We start from the raw sequence: 20,028 nt of genomic DNA on the forward strand, positions 1-20,028 counted from the left end.
ATAGATGAATAAATTGAGCCTCAGTGAAATTCAGTTAGCTAAAGTCACACAGCTCTAATAAATAGATGGACAGAATGTCAGATTTTGATTTCAATTATATTGCTTTTTCCTTGAAAATAAATATGGACAGGGTGTGTGAGTTTTTTGTTTTTTTGTTGTGTGTGTGTGTGTGTGTGTGTGTGTGTGTGTGGGTATGTGTATGTGTTCTGGCCCAAATTTGAAGCAGATATGTATTTATGTGCATGTATATATTAGGTCAAATATATTAGCTCTATTGATGGATATTTCTCACAAGTAACTATCCTGTGTCATTAACGGTGATGTTTACAAATAACTTATTTAGAACTTATGTCCTTTTAAAAAAAAAAGGACATAAATTCTAAATAAGTAATTTGCTATTTGCAAATTATAATAGCCACTATACTTATTATTTTGTTTTATTCCACACAATTCTTTCTGGTTGATCCAGTTTTCGACGCCATATATAAAAGATTGAAAATATACTTAAAGGCAAAGTTTATGCTCTGGGCAATTTGAGATTCTCAGCTAGTATCAAAATTTCAAATCTTGCTTCAGACAACAGAGGGGCTCCAGGTAGGTGTAGGTAGAGCGCTGGAGCAGCACATAAAGAATGTTTTTCAGGAATTCTGGAGGAGGCAGGCCTCTTCCACATGCCTCCTACCCAGTTTGGAATGCACCTGCAGCCCCAAACGAGAATGGGGCGGGTCTCGACTTTGGCCACGTCAGACGTGGCAGGAAGAAGCAGCAGTTCCCTTTCGTCTCCTTTCTGGTGATCAAATCATGCTGTTCATTAACACAGTATTTGGATATTTAGGGCAGAAAGCCAATTCATAATCTAAAAAGATTTCTGGTTGTGTGGCTAGTCCCGGTGCAGTCCCTGCGGAGGCGGACTCACTGTTCTCTCCGCTCCTGAGTTTGGTTACTTGCTTTGGAGATCCCGGGAACCACATGCTGTGCCGCTGGTGAGGTGTGATCTTCCAGGATCCCATGGCAGCCTACCTCAGGTGTTGGCGATTTGGAGTCCTTTTCCCGGACTTCAGTTTCAGGACCGGAGGTGGGCCCCTGGGACATCTTCGCGGCCCCGCCCACTTTGGCCCAGGGGTCGGAGACGTGGGGAGCCGGAGCCGGAGCCTGAGCAGCCGCGGCCCCTTTAAGGAGCCGCTCTGCGGTAACCCGAGCCCGCAGTTCGGGCGGGCGCGGCGGCCGCGGCGGTAGCTGAAGCCTCGGCGACTGCTCCTCCAAGCGGCCCGGAGCCCGCTGCTTCCCAGGCGCCCGCGAGCGTCTCGCGGGGGTGGCTCTGGCCGGCACCAGCCTTCGGGCCGGGCCGAATGACCAGGAGCCTGTAACCACTGCCGCCCACTCCCGGCCCGGCGCTGTCGCCGCCCGTGCCCAAGTCGCCCCGGGACCCGGCACAGGTGACGCCGTTTGGAAGGGGCTCGGGGAGAAGGGCGGGCTCGCCTCGCCCCGCGGCTGCCTCACGCCGCCCCGGCAGGGTCGCCGCGGTTCCCACAGCCGGCCTAGCGCGGCCGAGGGCTCCTGCGCCCGGAGGCTGGGGGCGTCCCGCGCGGGAGGCGGCAGGGCCCCGGGCGGGCTGCTGCAGGTGCGGGGCGGCCGCAGCATCCTCCTCGCCCGCCGGCCCCAGCGCCGCTCCGGGAGCAGATGGAGTCCCGGGCCCACGGCCCCCGCGCCGCCCCGCGTTCCATTTGCGTTTCCCGACTGCGCGATCTGGGATCCCCTTCCTGTTGGAGGCGTCTCCAGGGTCTGAGCCCAAAGCGGGTGGGTGCAACCTTTGGGTATCCAGGAAAAGCTTTTTTGCTGGAGACCTGCACACAAGCAGGCGCATCAAGTGGGTAACCCCCCCCCCCCCTTCCCAAACAAGTAGCTTTTATTTACCCTTGCAGCTCTCAAGTGGGTCCCATTTTTAGCCACCGAGTGCAGAAGAGTCCAGTGGGAAAGGGACCCAGCTCAGTCAGGGAGAAATTGGTTTCTATTTCCAGCTCTACCACTGTAACCCCTGCCAAGTTTATTAAAACTAAGTACCTCGGTTTACCCGACCTTGAAATGGGGTTTGTAATGCCAGTTCCCAAACTGTAGGAAACCTCTGTGAAAGCACTTTTATTTGTCTAGGTTCATTTAAGGGTCACTGTGGCTGGTCTGTATTTTCTGAATTATACATTGTTTGAGAGTTAATGTGCACTTTTTAAAGTATAAAATTGTACAATTTAAAGAGTGATCTTTGACAAGTGTTTATATTCAGATAGCAATTGAGGGGCAAGATGGAAGAGTTTGTGTGGATGGTGGGAATTGAAGTGTGAAGTAGACCCCCAAAAAAGTTTCATTTTAATAAAACCTTTTATGTAGTCACAAATGGGTTTGAGAAGAGTGAACCTTGTTTGGAGGTGTTTTAGATGAGATACTGCTATGTGAGCACATGGAGTGGAATATAGCCTTACCTTTGTGAAACCAATGTAATGAATTGAAGAATTCCAGTTCCCTTTTAAGTATGCTTTATATGAGGTAAATAATCTTTCCCCTTGTTTTTCCTAAATGGATGGAACTAAATTAGAAATGTGAACTCTTGTCATGTTAGAAACTTTGAAAGAATGACTTGAAGAACCATGGATTTTAGTTTGCCACCCCTGTCTTGCACCATATGATGATCCAGAGGATAATTTATTTTGAGGATGCTTTTTTTTTTTCTTATTCCTATCTCTGCAACTCCTTTTGCCACATCGCCTCCTTCCAGAGTTTTGAATCTTTACTGTGTCAAATTGCATGAGTTTTCTCTGTCTAGGCTGACTGCCTTGAACCCAGCTGCTTAGTCATTATCATCATTTTTCTCTTTCTTTTCATTCTAAGCCTTCTTTACCCTGGTAGAAAGAATTATAGCTTTTGGCTGCTAAAGCCCTATACTTACTTGGAAGTGTCTAGGTATGGCTGTGGTCATGAGGCTGAAACGTTCATCGTAAACTCCAGAGAAGCTGAATCTTTGTCGGGGTTTTCTGAATAGAACCCAGGGTACAAATGGAAGAGTTGGCATATTTTTTCCTTCATTTTTTTCTGAAATCTCCTTTGGAGAGATGAATTTGATTACCAAGGGGAGTCTTGGGAACAGGGTGCTGTCTGAAGTCTAACTCAGCCCTTGACTGATTGGGAGCATTCCTGCAAAGGAGTGGGAAAGAGGAAGTATGGGCTTGAGAGGGGATGGAAGGCCCTCTACAGCCAGATAACTAAAGTGTAAAGGAGCCCTGGATTCCTGATTGGGAGTGGGAGAGGGCCAGGTGTCGAAAAGGATATAGTACAGTTTTAAGGCAAATTCTAGAGTGAACCCGGGGTGCGATGGGCCCTTCTGTCCCTTTCTCTTAGAGAGTGTTTTTTGTCCCTCAGTATCAAATGCACCTATTCTACAGTTATCAGATCTGTTCACTCTCTTCCCTCCATGCTCTGAATGAGGTCTGGTGTCTATGTCCTCCTTTCAACGCTGGCTTTCCCTTTAATAGAGGAAACCAATCAGTTTAAGTTGCAAGAAACCCTCAAAGTCTCCATTTACCCTTCCTTCCAGATTAATATCCCATATCTTACAGATTAAGAATTCATTTAGGCTTCAGTATCTCTTGGAAGGTTAAGAAGTGGGATACTTAGTTTGGCTGAGAAAAGTAAGCTGAATAGTCTATACTAAGATACAGAAAACTAGTTTTTCTTGAGAAAGATAATGAGTTAATTGCAACTGTGGGCACTTGGACAAGGGAGGGCAGGCATAGGGGTGGAGTTGTGCTAGACAGCTTGTACCCTTGTCCTTGAGAGAGGAAAGGATCCCACTAAGCTGGTATAGTCACCTTGTTGTGCTTTTCCTCCTTCCATTTGTCCTGTGAGCGGAAGAAGTTAACAATACGGAGGTGGAAGTAACCATCTGTTCACAGAAAGGGAAACAGACTTTAACTGAACAGTAGGGATGACTATGTTCACCTGGCATCGGTAACAGGCACTGGAGGTATGTATTACACCAGAGAATGCATCATGACAGGAAAAGTGAGGCTAATTTTGTAAGAAAGCCTGAGGTTATTTCAAGAGTGACTTTGGTGGTACTTTTTCTTGTGGGGATGAAAGGTAGCACACAAAGAAATGAAGTCCTACTGCTCTGAGGCCTGCTATTCCTGGTGAGACAGTTGGATGTGCTGCAAGAAGATCCCAGACCTGAGGAAGCAGGATAAGGCAGAAATAGCAAAAGATGTTTCTTTGCTCAGAATGCTAGACTGTTCAGGGAGAAGGCAGTCTTGTTGGATACATGAGAAGGAGCTTGTGAAATCTGTGTAAAAGGCCAAGGTTTTTGAAAATAGCCAATGAAGATAGCTGGAAGTCTTCTCAGAGCTTGATGTCCTGCATGGGGGCAAAGAGCTGCTTAACAATGGGACCAATGTCAAGCGGGGGGAAAATTTGACAAAATGACAAAGGCTTATCTAAAGCAGTTTTTCAAACATTTCTGGATGACAACAGTACAAAATACATTTTTATTTTGAGACCCAGAACATAATTAAGTATATTTGTTCAATACCAGTTTCTATTTCTATTCTATTACTGTTTCTGTTCTGAGGTATACAGTTGATGGAGAGCTCAGTGTCTCCCTTCATCTTTCCTTCCAGATTAATGTCCCATATCTTACATATTAAGAATTCATTTAGGCTGGATCCCTGTTGGTGGGACAGAAGAGCACACCTGATGCCTAAGAGGTATAGGATGCATATAACTGAACGGCAGCTGGATGGGGGTAGATGCAAAAATGGGGACTTCCCACCAGTTTTGTATACTTCAAAGCAAAACAGTTTTGATGGAAGAGGAAGAAGTGAACTCAGATTTGAAAACAGATTTCACAAGAGCAATAGACTTTTCTCTGCTGGCTAAGTGAGAAGACAAATGGATCCTGAACAAATTGGCTGATGGATTTAGGTCATGTCCACTTTCATAGGCTGGGTAGGGAGCATGGGCTTGTAATGCAAAGTGTCATGGTGAGTGGGAGGCTCACACCTCCCCTTCCAGCTTTGAGAAGTTTGAGCAGAAAAAGTGGATAGAACGTGTTGTTTCTAAACCCCACTTGCTGATCAAACATGTTAGGAAGTTGGCTGCTTGCCTCACTGAGAATTGGAAAAGGATCCTCATTCCTTTCTTTTTTTTTTTTTTTAAAGGGTTAGGCTATCGAGACTTCCTTAGAAGTCTGTTTCATGATCTATAACTAAGCTCAAGCTTCTGCCTCAACCAGCATCTGGGAGCTAATTAATCAAGGGCAGAGCCTATCTGCAGGCTTTTGATTTCCTTTTCATAACAATTAACATCTGACTGCAGCACCTAATACTCCCACCAGCGAGTAAAACAAGGTCTGCAGAAAAAGTATACTGGTATCAGAGTTCATCCAGCATGTTGCTTGGTTACTGCTTGCTTTTTATCATTGACATTACATTAGTTGGATCCTCCCTTTGACCTATCTTGCTCCCTTGTCTGCTTTTCTTACCTTAGTTGATAATTTTTTTTTCAGTGTTTGTCATCCTTTGTCCTAAATGCTTTCTCTTATCTTCTTTCACCCTTCTTTCTCCATCTTCCCAAATGCTGTCTTGGCATTTATTCAATGCTTTCTACCCTGGCTTCTCTAATCTTATCTCTAATCTTATCTCTGACCTCCCAGACTTACGGTGTCCACCTAACTATTCCCATGGAGCCCGATTTTGGATTCTGAAGCTTAGAATGAGGATCCAATTTATGTATTGGTTTTAATTTAACTTTAAATTTTTAGACATGGAGATACTACCTTGGGTCAAGTTAATTTACTTGTTTCCGAATAGACTTAAAAATTCATTAAAAAGGACATTTTGGGGCTGGATGTATAGCTCAGTGGTACAGCACTTGCCTAGCATGTTAGTGCAAGGTTGTGAGTTCAAACACATAAAAGTATATTTGAAAGATAAGGAAAATTTCTCCCTACTTGATATGTATTTATTTAGTGGGATTGGGAGGAAGAAGTAAATTTTATTTGAGGAAAATACTTAAAGAAATTTAAATGCCCCCTTTACAGAGTGTTATATGACATGATTCTTAAAACTAATCTTGCTTGATGAACATGTTTGCTCTGATACATGTAAAAATATTGAGACAATTAGGAATTAACTTAAATGTTTTATAATTTGTTACATACTATTTTAAGGCCTTATAAAGACTATAGCTTTTTTCATGTTAAGGTTCCTTGCCTTTTCATATTTTTAGAACCGGGTTAGTGCTACCAGACAGATTTCTTACATGTTTTATGGGGAAATGGAAGAATCAGGGCAATGTAAAGGCTGAAGCGTAGGAGGTCAAGGGGGCAGGCCTGACACCAGAGCCAAGGCTCATATTTGACAACTTCAGCATCATCTCTCTAAACCAATCCTTAACACGTGCATTTGGAGGATTTGAGAATGATTTATAGCTTAAAATCATAAATGTTTTCTCTAGTACTTTTTAATCACAAAAGTGAAACTAGCTTATTATGAAAAACATTAATAATCAGTACTCAGGAGAGTAAATGGAATTTCCCCTTTCTCCCTCTCCCATTCCCACTTACCCTGATTTCACTCCCAAACACTATCAGTTACCAATTTTGAGCTATAGGCTGGTAGACCTTTTTCTCTACAAAATCATGCCCAGAGTTATTTATTTATGAACCAGCTGATCCCTTTGCAGTCTGCCTTCATATCATCTTGTTAATTTAAATGTCGGTGTATGTGTGATGGTACAGCTGTATCCATATGTTTAACCATTTCCCTGTGGTTGAGCCTTAAGGCTACTGCTCTTAATGCTACAGTAAACACCTGTACATACCTCTTTTCACATTTGTGTGAATTGTGTTGAAGACAGAAGATCAATTCATTGATATAGTGCTTATTTTATAATTCAGGCAACAAAGTGCTATCAAAACTTATATAATCTGCTTAACTTCCAAATATCATTCAGCAGGATAGCACAGTAGTAGGTGCTATGGCAATTTCAAAGTGGGACAATGTTTGGCCCTTGCTTACAAGAGCTCACTAAATAGTAGGGGTAATAACATGCACCTTGACTCTTTTATCTTTAGTTTTATTTTTACCCCATGCTTGTTCTGAAAGGGATTTGGACTGGCTTACAAAGATGAACACACACTCTGAAAAGATGGAGTAAATTTAGTATAAAAGAAGAAAATAAGATGAAAGGCTAAGTGAGGCCTGATTGTATACCTTGAGGTCCTATTTTGTAGTTTGAGGCCCCCTCCTCCTCTTGCTATATGTTCTAGCACATAAACTTTCTAGCAGCCAAAGAAAAGAGACAAGTAATCCAGAACCAGCTTTTGGATGTTCAGAAAGGAAACCAGATTGGAAAAGCCCACGTATTCCTGATTCTAAAAGTTGAGAAAATTTCACCTTTTCGTTTTTATAAAAATAAAAAACAAACAAAAAACACCTGCCTTTTCAATGACTAACATTCTCAACAGCATTCCCAGGATCATACAGTAAACCTAGTGACTTGGTTTTATGATGCCATTTCATATCATGTTCCTCAGTGCTAGCCAGGAGTGTCATGCCTCGGTGCAGCTCAGTGAAAGGTCAGTAGGATGAGGTGTAAGTTCATGGCTTTAACCCAGAAATAGGTTTTAGAGGACCTAAAGGGACACATGAGCCATATAAACAGAAATGTGATACTGTTCTCTGGCAGTTTTTCCACAATGTAGCACAGAATACACAACTGATTTGCCCAAAGATATTGGCTAAAATTTATGAAGCCAGAAACGAGGTTGCTCTAGATGGTCTTAACATATTAGAATTATTACAATGATTAGAAAGAATCAGAGTCGCCACTCTAAGAAGTCTCGAGAGCATCTTCAAGGTTGAAATTGTTGATAGGTTGTGGAGTCTGAGAGTGTCACCCATTTGTGAAGCTGGGAAAAGTTCACTTCTCTTAGGCACCTGGCTCTGGGCTTCCATGTTACATTCACCAACTCCTTGTCTCAGGAGCATTGTTCCAGAACAGGTCTTCATTACTAAGTCTGTGGGTAAACCTTAGTCTTTTTATGTTTTTTGACTATGCTTGAATTTAAACGTGAGGGTTGTAGTAGGTGTTAAACTTAAGGCTGCCTGAAATCTGTGAGGGGATAAAACCACATCTGATTTGCATTACTCATCTCACTAGCCTTGAAGTGTTTCAAAGAAACAATGTCACTCTGATTAGATATTTTGACTGCCCGACAGTATCCACCAGATACTGAATTGAGTTGGTAAATATCATACTTATTGGGCAATAGTATAGTTGGAACCAGGATTGGGTGATGACAGTCTTATAGGAAGCAGTTAGAAGAGAATACATTCTCAAAGTGCTTTGGGTAAAGTTTTAAGTGGCCCTTCACTCAAACAATAGAAAACCACCTAGAGAATTTATGAAGTCCTTGGACACCCAGTCAGATCAAAGGTGTAGACAAGCTGCAGGGTCCTTAGGCAAAGGGAAAAATAGAAGAGGGAAATTAATTGTATTGCTTCAGATGTGAAATGTCATATTCTTCTATAATTTGGTGCACCAGAGAAATGGGTGTGACATTTCTTGGTTAGGAAAGAGCTGGTAGTATGGAGCACTGTTCTTAATATTGAGTGGTGTTTCCATCTATTGCCAAATAACCACCCCAAACCCTGGGGGCTTAAAACAACACTTTCTTATCATTTGGGGGTTGGCTATGCAGTTACTCTTCTGACTACAGGCTCACCAAGTGTTCGCATTCAGCTGCAGGTCCAGCTGGGCTGGCAGGTCCAAAATGGCTTGCTAGCCTGGCTGGTTATGTGTTGCCTGTCAGCCTGGCAGCCTCAGTCTCCTCCTCATGGCCTCTCTTCCTCCAGTAGACTAGACTGGCTTTCTTGGATCACTATGGAGGGAAACATTCCAGAACAGAAAAAGACAGACAATGAAAGGTCTCATAAGGCCCACCTGGGTTCTCATGTCCTCTTTTCTGCTGTGTTTGTCAGCAGATGGCAAGACCAACCCAGATTCATAGAGGTGAAGTGGTAGTGTCACTTTGCAAAGAAATTGATGGCTATTAAATGATTTACCATAAGTGGCTACATATGCCAGACATGTAGGTGCACCAAAGACATTATCTCAGTTAAGACACACACCCATCTTGCAGGGTAGGCATTCTTATCCCTGTTGTAGAGAACAGTCACAGGAGGTCAGAGTCACAGTCTTCCTTTCCAGAGCTACTGATAAGTATTCATTCCAGGTCTCTCTAGCTGAATAGAATTCATCTTGAGAACCCAACAAGTGGCAGAAATTTGCTAAATTGTTCTTCTAACCCCTTTAAGCCTTCGGAAACTAATATTTCCTGAGGGAAGCATGTGTAAAGAGAGGGAAAACAGAAAGTAGGAGGCAAAGCCCTATCTTTGCCATTTTGCTAAGGATGTTCTCAGTGGGTAATCAGAGAAAAACCTTCCTGTATCCATAGGTTCTGACTTCCTAGGTACTTTGGTAGATGTCCCAATGATCCTTAAAAAAAAAAAAAAAAAAAAAAGCAAAATATACTTGGGAAAAATCGTACTTTGTCCAGATTTTCCTTGATTTCACAGTGTTGGCAGAAAGCCAAGGGGTACTCTAAGCCAAGAGGCTCCTTCTGTGATCCCTCCAGGAAGGGAAGAGCACTGATATGGAAATAAGTACTTTAGAAGCCTGTAAGAAATGGTTGGCTGCAGACTCTCTTCTTCCTGAGAGACCCCTCAGGTGATTCAGCGCCACCTGGTCCCTCCTTTAGGGTCAGGCCCCTTACAGCGCAGATTCCTTCTAAGACCTGAATCTAGTGTTGCGTTTGAAATGTTAGTTTTTTGTAAAAAAAAAAAAAAAAAGAGTCCCCAAAATTGTATCAGCTTCAAAACCCTTCCTTTTTATTTGTGCCAACTACTGTATTAGTGACCTTCCAATTACTGAAGTCTCCTGGCCTAAGAGGCTCTGGTTTATCCAAAATCCAGTGATTGTAATTGGTTCTTGGGTGTTTAAAAGACAAAGCCTTCTTTATGAAAGTTTTAAGTCGAGTGAGATGTGAGGAAGCAACATTTATTGCATAAATCACACATGCCATTTATACTCTGAGCCTTCAGGGCCTAGAAAATAAACTCCTGAATTTTCTAAGGACAGAATTCTTGAGAGCTGGGAGTGGAGAAGCAGAGGAGCAGTAGGGAAAACTGGGGAGGTGTTTCCCCTTTGCTGGCTTCCTGTGGCCACACTGCTTGGTAGGCATTATTGCAAACAAATCCCACATCAGAAAATTAAGTGCAAAACCAAATAAAGTTTAAATATGACAAAGATAAAAAACTGACACAAAATACATTAATTAAACTAGATTGTTTTTCTTTAAGTTAAAAGCTAGAACATATAAAAAGTTTAAATTTAATGTAGAAAAATGAGAACAAAAGTTTTGTTATAATCCCAGTTAAAAAATATCTCTACTAGAAGGGAAAACTGATAAGGTATTGTGGGTAACCAGGGGGAAAAGTTATTTCTTGAGGGAGCAGAGACTCCCAGGGAGGGGCTAAGGAGATGGGTTAACCCCCATCCCCTTGCTGTGTCAAAATCTTTTGGTAAGGATGCTGGGCTCTTTGAGAAAAATCTGTATCAAGGAACCTCACCCTCTCATCCCCGCTTATAAAACAAACTGTGAAAGGGAAGACTACAAAATCTCCTTGATTGGTAGGAATAAGGAGACTAGATACTGAGAAAGTGTGTGTGTGGTAGAAGTCTCAGATATGGAAATTTGAAAAACATTGAATTAGAGGGATTGGAGGAAGAATCCTAGAAGGCATTTAATCTAAGATGTAAAGAATAGGATTGTTACAGATAAAAGGAGATCTTAAAAGAGATTTGTAGCAGAGATAGGAAGTAACTCAAAAATGTTCTCTGAGCTACGGGAGCAAGGTGTGGCCACTCCTACTTTTGTGTATGGGTACTCTCTTGCTGGGTGTGGTGACTCATAGAACACAGTTTAGGAGACAGGGTTTAGGCCCCTTTCTACTCTAACATCCTGTACTTGTAATTATTTCATAGAATTATATGAAAACGAAACCAGATAGACATGTATAAATATTTTACCTTAAGTATTTTATTCTTTGTTATCATCAAAACAACCTCTAATCCAAATATGTTGTTTCAGGGAAGTGTCAATAGCCAGACTTTGTAGCAGAAAGGATTGAACAGTTTCTCTTTAACTTGAATTCTGTTACATGTTATTGTAGGACAAAAGGTTGAAGGACAAGGAAATAGAGAATAAAAATATAAAGGATATCCTTATTCAAAGTTTAGTGTTTATTTGGAAGGAAGGAACCATAGAGAGTTATTAGTTCTGTAATTTTGAGCATTTCTTTGTCAAACCTTAAGGAAGATCATGTATTTCAGAAAGGGAGTGTAACTTAGAGTTATGGGGAGGTGGGTGTAGTTTCCTTGATACAGATTTTCTAAAGAGCCCAGAGTCCTTACCAAAAGATGGTGACACAGCAAGGGGGTAGGGGTTCACCTATCTCTTAAGCCCCTCCCTGGGCTCCTTGGCTTTACCTGGTTGTCTTCATTTTCTTCCCATTTGCTTTAGTTAAAAAATAAATACCTTTGGGACTGGGGAACTGGGAGTATAGCTCAGAAGTAGAGCACTTGTGTAGCGTGTGTGAAGCCCTGGGTCTGTTCCCCAGTGCACGTGTACACATGTGCCCATGCACACACACAAGCAAATGTTTACAAAGTAGTACCATGAATATAGGATTTGTAGAAGTTGGGTAGACGGCTTTATGTAGCTTGCTTTCTATAGATTTTCACACTAATGCTAATGGTTCTTGAACTTGGTCTCCAGAAAAGAAAAGTGGGGAATGTTTTATGCACATAGTGCTCCTTTTTTCCACATAACTGTCAATGCATAACCAAAAAACAACAAAGCTGTCACTGCAGTTAATAGAGAAGTTATACACTTGCTTAGATGCTTATCAGTTTTTACAAGAATGAAAAGTTGAAAGTGAGTATTGTGATAGTTATTATTTACTAAGGAATTTTAATGCTTCTGGTCAATTATTGATACTTATTAGCATTTAGAGAGCTTTGCAATGTACTACCTATATTGAAAATTTAAACAAAAACCAGAATGGGTGAGGGGTATGCATATCTTTTGTGATAGGGTAGTTGTTGTGATAGGTGGCTTGGTAAATGGCTCATGTTTTGCAGTTATGTGTTCATATAAAAATCTTGTTTGTAGGCAGAGACTTTTAAATGCTAGAATGTTATCGCTACTGACAGTGGTAAATAATGCCATAAGTATTTCTGTAGTTGATAACTATTTAAAAAAACAGGGCAGATTATTATAGATACACACATATGAAACTTGAATATGTATCATGTGTTATAGGGAGTTTGGAATGGGCAGATATTATATTCAATAGTTGTTTATAACATTAGTATTTTCTTTTGGATGGCTTTGGAGGTGAAAATCTTTGGATAATATACTTTGAATAATATAAATCTTTGAACAATAAACTTTTATGCTGTTATTAGTAGGGTTGATAGTTCTGATTATACTGCTAAAGTGAAGGACCTGTAATTGATGAGGTACTCACAGAATAGAAAGCACATGTAAGAATACGAATATCTGTCAATATTTAACAGACATTTGTGGAGAACCTTCTGTGTGGCAGGCACTGTGTTAGGTATGGGGATACAATGGTGAGGGAAACATGGCCATGTTTTCCACTCTCATGGGACACAAATTCCCCTAAGAGAAAGAGACATTTGTTCAAGTTCCAACTGCAAAGAAGAGGAACAGTGCTCTGAGACAGATAATGGGGGAATTGACCTGTTGACAGAGTTTGTAGAAGCCTTCCTGAGAAAGTGAGGATTGACTTGAGGGCAGAAGAGCATGGGAGTTAACTTGGGAGTGGAGAGGCAGGGATAGGAGTAGAGGAATACAGTGGCAAAGACCTTGTGGAAGGAGGGAACACAGCATTGTTAAGAAACAGAAGAAGGCTACATTGTCTGTAGTGTAGCAAGTGAGGGAAGTGCCAGATGGAGAAGGTGGGGTCCCCATGAGAGTGTTGGAAACCAATGAAGATTTTAAGTTGAGAGTGAGAAGGAAGTGACATGATTGGAGACAGCTTTTGGGGAAAAAAATAAAAGATTTCCCTGAAGTCCTCCACTCTTCTTCACACTAAGGAGGCCAATTTGGAGGTAATCCAGAAAAGTGATGTAGTGACTTGAGAAAAATGGATCTTTTTTGAAAACTATTTAAGAAGCAAAATCCATAGGACTTGATGGCAGATTTAATGTTGTGGCTGAGTAGGAAAGTGCAGAAAGAGAGTTATTAGGGGATGAGAGTGGAGTGGGTTGAAGAGTGAGATGAAATATCACAGAGTATGGCCAAATCTTCCCAGAACTTTGTAAAGGACGGGATAGCAAGAGCAAGAGTAAGAGAGGGAGAGAGAGAGAGAGAAAAAAAAAAAAAAAAACTGTGGGAAAAGAGATAGGATTGAAAAAGACTGTGGATCTATTAACTTTTTTTTCTTCTGGTAACTTGAGCCTGTTTAAAAGCTAATAGAGCCAGTTTAGGAGGAGAATAGACAGCAAAAGATTCACAAGAAAGCCGGAAAGGATGAATCTAAAATGCAGATATTGGGGAGGCTGGCCTCAGACAGGAAGGCAGATGGATACAGATGCACATGGTTTGTAGAGTTGGTAGTGGGATATTGAAGTTTTCATACATTGGCTTCATAGATGTGTGTGTGTGTGTGTGTATGTATTTTTTGTGTGTGTGTGAAGTAGGGTTAGGGTTATATGGCTAAGAAAGGGGAAGGATATTTGGAGTTTCAAAAAGAATAGGGAAGATTTGGAAATTTTACTATGAAATATGAGGACTGGTTGGCCAAAGCTATGTGGTTGGAGTGCAGGACAGTGTTGAGGGCTGTTTGATCCCTCTATAATTTCATATTCACCAACTTCAATCCCTTCTACATCTGACTTTCTCCAACAGGGCTCTGATTGTTCAGGGCTTGTTATTGAGTAAATAGTTAGGCATATTGAGGGATTTGGGTTTTGCCAGCTCTTGGCAATGGAAGGGGAATGTAGGGTCTTAGAGTATTAACAGAAATGATGGGCTTTAAGAACTAAACTGATTAAAAAGAGAAGTTTTTTTAAAAAAAGGAAAGGGCTAATGCATTGGGGAAAAGCTCAGGGGCCAGTGAATTTGCGAATGTTGAAATATGAACAGGTTCAAAGGAAAGGAAGCTAAGTCAATAAAGGAAACTCTTGAACAAATGTTATTTTGGAGACAGAAGAGTGATGGATAAGGGATGACGGTTATGGGTGGTTGAGATGTGTGGAAGAGGTGCTAGTCCAGGTGAAGATAAAAAGGATTTTTGTTGTCAAGGTGATAATGGTCTATCTGCACAGACAAGAAATGACTCAGGATGATGGTGGGGCTAGAGGACATCAGTGAACTGGGTTCAATATGTACACAAGAGGAAACGTTTGGGAGGTTAGAATATGACACAAATGAGGAGAGGAAGAGGGCTGAATGGCAAGACCAAAAGGGAAGTGGGTGTTTAAGAGGGTGGGGAATGGGAAGTAAGGCTGGAAGGGGCTTTGCTTACTATAAAGATCAAAGAGGGTACTCAGGCCACTACCTGACTGTGGAGTGTGGGAGTCTAGGCAGCCACCACTCAAAGAGAAGAGAGGTGTCATTAGAGTGCTCAGAGGAGAGGCCAAGGATATAGCACTGTTTTCTGGATATGGAGTAATTGTTCCAGGGAACCCAGTGAAAGGGTTTGGGAGGTACAGGGGATGATAGTCTGGGAAGGTGGCTGGAAAGAAATTTTGGAGCAGGGCAAAGATACCCAAGTAGTAGAGGATGGATTTCTTTAGCAGGAACTGCCTACATTTAAGGTGTTTTCTTGTGAAAATAGGGATGAGTTAGGAGCCCAGGGATAAGTGATCTTGTCTCCCTTGGCTGGAGTCATGACAGGCCCAGAAACTGCTTGTCCTGCATATTGATAGAGATGATGATGGAAGCAGAAATTTACTGAGTGCAAACCATACTATTCTTAGTGCTCAAGGGACATTACGTTGTTTATTCTCCACAACAGCCTTGTCAGTGCTATTGCCATCTCCAACTTGAGGAAACTGAGGTTCGTTTAAGGCAAGTTAAGTGCAGCTAACAAATGGTGGAACTGAGACTGCAACTCAAGACTTTGAGCCTGCATACTTTTGGCAATGTTGTATGCATTTAACATTTCCTTACATGTGAAAATTTTGATTTTTTAAAAAATATAAGTGATAAAATTTTGAGAAGTTAATGTAGTCTTTAATACAGAGCTGCCTTTTTAGATCTCCAAATTAAGTTCAATCCTAGATCCAGATTCTCATTCTGAAAGCGCTCTGGAAGATGGACTAATGCCCACTGTCGGCTGACCACCTCCTGTCTGTCCTTTACCACTTCTGCGATGGATACTCAGATACTACTAAATTGTTAGGTGGATCATCTTTAAATTAAACTGAACTCTTCCCTTACTACCATTTTTGCCCACTTGTGGCATTTTGAGGAAACCAAAGTTCCTTTTTGCATTTTTCTTCATGAAAAATTTTTGATTTGTTGGAAGACTGCTCTAAAGTTCTGAGACATGCTCCCATCCTAACATTACTCAGTACCTTAAATCTTCATCTAAAAACCACTGTCTTATTTATACTTTTGTAAAGCTATTTTAGTATATGATTAATTCTAAATAAAATTGGACTGATACTTACATTGATTGAAAGGTATACTTTGTCCTGATATATAAACAAGTCTTGTTTTTTTGTGTGTTTGGTATCTTCATTATCCTATTGTCTCTCCTTGGTTTGTGTTATTTATAAGTTAAGATTGTGTGTGTGTGTGTGTCTATGTGTGTGTGTGTTGCTATTATGCTAAGTTCCTGTGTTTGTTGCCTTTAAAAGTTTATTCCCATAATTAAATAGTTAACAAATATTTGTAAAAAAAAAAAAACGTTACTGGGAAAAACTTACAAACTCCCAGGAGTTACTTTCCAAGTCTGTTTCAGATCATTGATCTATATACAGTTTCTAGTTTTTAAGCCAACTCTGGATTTACCTAACTTGGTTATCCAGCCACATTTCTTTGTAGTGTTCAAAGCTATCACGAGAAACTTTAGAACTTTGCTAGAATCAGATTATCCTTCATTAGGTAGTCCACTAGAACTTGTCATTTGTTTGTGAGGTAAGGGCTGAGAAGGCATTAGCAGTGACTGAGCTGTTCTAGGTCAGCAGGTGGGGAAAAGTGAAGGTCTTGCAGTTCACTGAACTATGGAGCCATGGAGAAAGGGCTGATTTTGGTTAAGTTCATCTTGGGCCAGATAGAGCCTGTGGAGCCTGCAGGATGCCCACATGCAGCATCCAGAGGCAAGCTAACTGGCCAGCTCTGGTGTGGTAGGGGATGGCAGCTACCGTTATACATAACATAAGCAGTGTTCAGAGCAGGGGAAGCCAGGTAGAGACTGTAGTGTACAGAGAAGAGATTCAGGTGGTCAGAAGTGGTAAACATTAACAAGTTGAGGGAGTTCATGCCCAATAGCCTTCTTTTTTTTTTTTTGGTGAAATGGGAAGAAACCTTATCTTTTATAAAAGAGGGAGAACTGGAGATTTGAGAGCAGTGAATATATATTTGGACTTTTCCCTTTTACTGCAGGGAAGTAGGAAAAGGAGCTCAGTAGGCAAGGGAAAGCTAAGCCTGAATGAGGCATTATCCCAGCTTTCCTCTTCCCTGCCGGCTTTAAAGATGAACACACCGACCTTTCCCCTCTCTTTAAGGGTTTTATTGCTGAACACTGTAGCAGGGGTCTTTCCTGGGAGCTGTATCAGAATGTGAGGGGTGGAGTTGTGTGTGCATGTGGAAATGGCATTGGCAACTCTGATACATTGGCTAGGGAATCACTGTACTTACAAAGGATTAACGAACAGAGAAAAGTGAGAGTAACAGTTGTGGTTGCTGGAGGGAGAGTGTGTTTTAAACTCACTCAGCAGAACCAAGTCTTATTTCACCTTAAATAGTGTTGGATATCACCTCACTCTTTATGTGTCATCTCTGCTGGTTATTTATTTCCTAGAGAGCAGGGAGTGTCGCCGTAGCACACACTGAACGTTTACCACTTTATGTGGTAAGGATTGATTTTTTTTTTTTGCTTCCTTCCAGGCTTATAATCATGACTCCCATTTAGTGTTTAGAACGCCAGCACAATGCCTGGCACATGGTGGACAAGTGTCAGATGTTGGATGGACCCTTGACTAAAGTGAGGACTGAATCAGGCCTGGCTGTGCTGGCTCGGGGCTCTTATCTTTGTGAGTGTCTTGTGTAAGCTTAAGAGGGCTTTCAGAGGTGATGGTGGTGAGGTGTACCCCAGACCTTTTCATGTTCTTCTTTATTAAGAAATCAGCCTCAGTTAAAGTGTATGCTGTCTTTGGGGAAAAGTACAAAATCATTGTATTCAGCAGGTCTCTGGAAGAGTTCTATTGGTGTCCTTTGAATGCAGATGGGTAATTGTATTATAGAGTTCATGTCTAGATACTCTTGTACATTGACCCAGAAATATTTCCCATATCTGTTTCAGCTGCTTTTCTCCAGGACAGCTAGTTACCCAGCTTTCTGCCAGCTGCTAGCCACATGTAGAGGTAAATGAACTAGGCCTAATGCTTCTCCTAATGTGTATTCCTATGCTTGATAATCACCAAATTCTCAAAGGCCCTTTATTTATGTTAGTAATGAGCATCATTTGGTTTTATCCATTTTAAACATGGTCTTGCCTGATTCAGAAACTTAAAACAAATAAATAGGGACAACTGCTTCCTACCAGAAACTTTGGTTTTCTGGGGAAATTTCTAAAAATCTCTAGATTAGTCCTTGATTTGGCATGACTGATTAGGCAAGCAACTGCTTATTAAGAAGCAGAGCTGGGAGTAGAACAATTTAATTAGCTTCTGTCTGTTGAGCCTTTAATAAAAGCCATACCTTGAATATATTGAGCTTAATATTTAGTTTTAAATGGAAGATTTTTTGCAAAGAAGACTCAGCATACATCCCAAAGACTTAACTGAAAATAAGTCTGTTAAAAATATAAAATATTCATCCAATATAACAGATTTAATAAAAAACTATAATTTGGGGGAGGGGAATGGTAAGTTTTTTAATGATGAATTATTTAAATGCTTTTTTTTTTTTTTGGTACTAGGGATAGAACTCAGGAGCATTCAGCCACATCCCTGTCCCTATTTTGTATTTTATTTGGAGACAGAATCTCATGAAGCTGCTTAGCTCCTCACTTTTACTGAGGCTGGTTTGAATTCACAATCCTCTTGCCTCAGCCTCCCAAGCTGCTGGAATTACAGGTGTGCACCTTGGCGCCTGGCTGTGTGAATGCTTTTTAATATATTAGTTAAAAGAACAAATCACAAACTGGACAATGTTGATGACATAAATATGTTTTATGACATTTTTTAACAAAGATTCATGAAATACTCATTGTATATCTTGAACTCTAATGAAATTCACTGAGCATCACATGAGCAACCCATGCCCATTCCCAGCTCCAGAGCCAGCAGGGAACATCAGAAGCCTTCGGGACAAACCATCCTTACATTTAAGTTTGACTCTCACTCTCTTCTGATTGCTGATTCTGTTTTCTTCAATTAACTGTCCACCTGACCTCCAGATCCCTCTTTACTTTAATCTTAGAAAAAAATTTTCCCCTTTACAGCTTACTAAGAAAATTATAATGATGCTTAATTTATGTACAAATTTTATGTGTTATTTGGTTACTACTAAACCTAGACTAAAAAGGCCACAAATTAATTTTTTAATGCTAAATAAACACGTTGAACAAAACTAAAAAAAAGTAAATGAGCAATAAAGTTAATGGAGTTTCACAGAGAAGAATTGCAATATCAATAGTTCTACCAAGCACACACTTAAAAAAAAAAAGGAAAGAATTCATTACAGACATATGAATTCTGTTGGAAGGGGCCCTGTGGGAGACTGATTCTTAGTGTGATATCCTGGTTGGAAGGGAATGAAGTGGGGTTATTGCTAGTACTGTCAATGACTTGGTTTTTCTCTAGTGAATTGGCTCCAGTAGGTGACTTTATTTCTTCACATTAGGCAGCTAGAAATGTGTATTGATTCATTTCCTTTTCATTTTAGGATCAGCTCTATCAAAGATGGAGCCATAGATATGCTATATTTGCTGGATATGAGCAAATGCTTTAGTGTCTTTCTTTGATCTGAATGTTCCACAGATTTTTAAGAGCCAAATAAGGTTCAGTTCAATGAGATAAAAACATACTTTGTGTGTGTGTATGTGTGTGTTGTATATATACACATATGCATATTCCTTTTCTTTCTGCTCTGCCTTAAAACTTGAAGCTCTTTTATTAAAAAAAAAAAAAAAATTAAAAGTCCATGGAGGCTTTTTGTTCTAAGGAAAAAAGTTAAATATTAATTTAAATAATAACAGTGGTATGGTTCTTTTTAAAGACTATCATTCTTAAGATTTTAATTTTGTTTTAAATGTCTCACTATACAATATGTTTTCATTATGTAATTTTTGTTTTGTTATTGCAATGTTCTATGCTTTTTGGCTTAATTGTTTCTTAGAAATTATCTAACTTTCCCAACTTAAAGATGAGAAGAATTCAGTCACAGAAAAATCAGGTGATTTGTCCTAAGTATAATTAATAATATTTTTAAAAGAATATTTTGTAATAGTATTTGAAATTCCCTCTTACTGTTAAATTCTAGACTTAGATAATTTTGAATATTGAGATTTTTAAATTAAGAGTTTTTTAAAAAAATTTTAATATAAATGTAAGCTATATGACAAATAGATGGTAAAGGTGAAGAAACATACAAAAGGTTTAAAAATTTTTAATATTCGTTTAATTTAATCAATTCATTTAATAAATCATAGCATAAGA

At 40.3% G+C, this 20,028-nt stretch overlaps 1 protein-coding gene across 9 annotated transcripts in view; it reads left to right on the forward strand.

The window, feature by feature from the left end:
• Tlcd4 (TLC domain containing 4) overlaps positions 1-20,028 on the forward strand; it is an 86,473-nt gene that overhangs the window by 32,419 nt on the left and 34,026 nt on the right. Inside the window, exons 1-3 of one of the 9 annotated variants that reach the window (XM_071618073.1) lie at positions 1,201-1,436; positions 17,255-17,400; positions 17,670-17,730. The exons of 2 other annotated variants lie outside the window; for them this stretch is intronic. The gene's annotated coding sequence lies outside the window, so the exon portion shown is untranslated. Of the gene's footprint in view, positions 1-1,009; positions 1,076-1,200; positions 1,437-2,923; positions 4,013-17,254; positions 17,401-17,669; positions 17,731-18,343; positions 18,445-20,028 lie in introns of those variants that run through there. 6 more of the 9 variants (XM_071618074.1, XM_071618075.1, XM_071618079.1 and 3 more) reach the window with 6 other exon arrangements.

Source organism: Marmota flaviventris, chromosome 10 (genome assembly GCF_047511675.1).
Source record: "Marmota flaviventris isolate mMarFla1 chromosome 10, mMarFla1.hap1, whole genome shotgun sequence".
Classification (NCBI taxonomy): domain Eukaryota; kingdom Metazoa; phylum Chordata; class Mammalia; order Rodentia; family Sciuridae; genus Marmota; species Marmota flaviventris.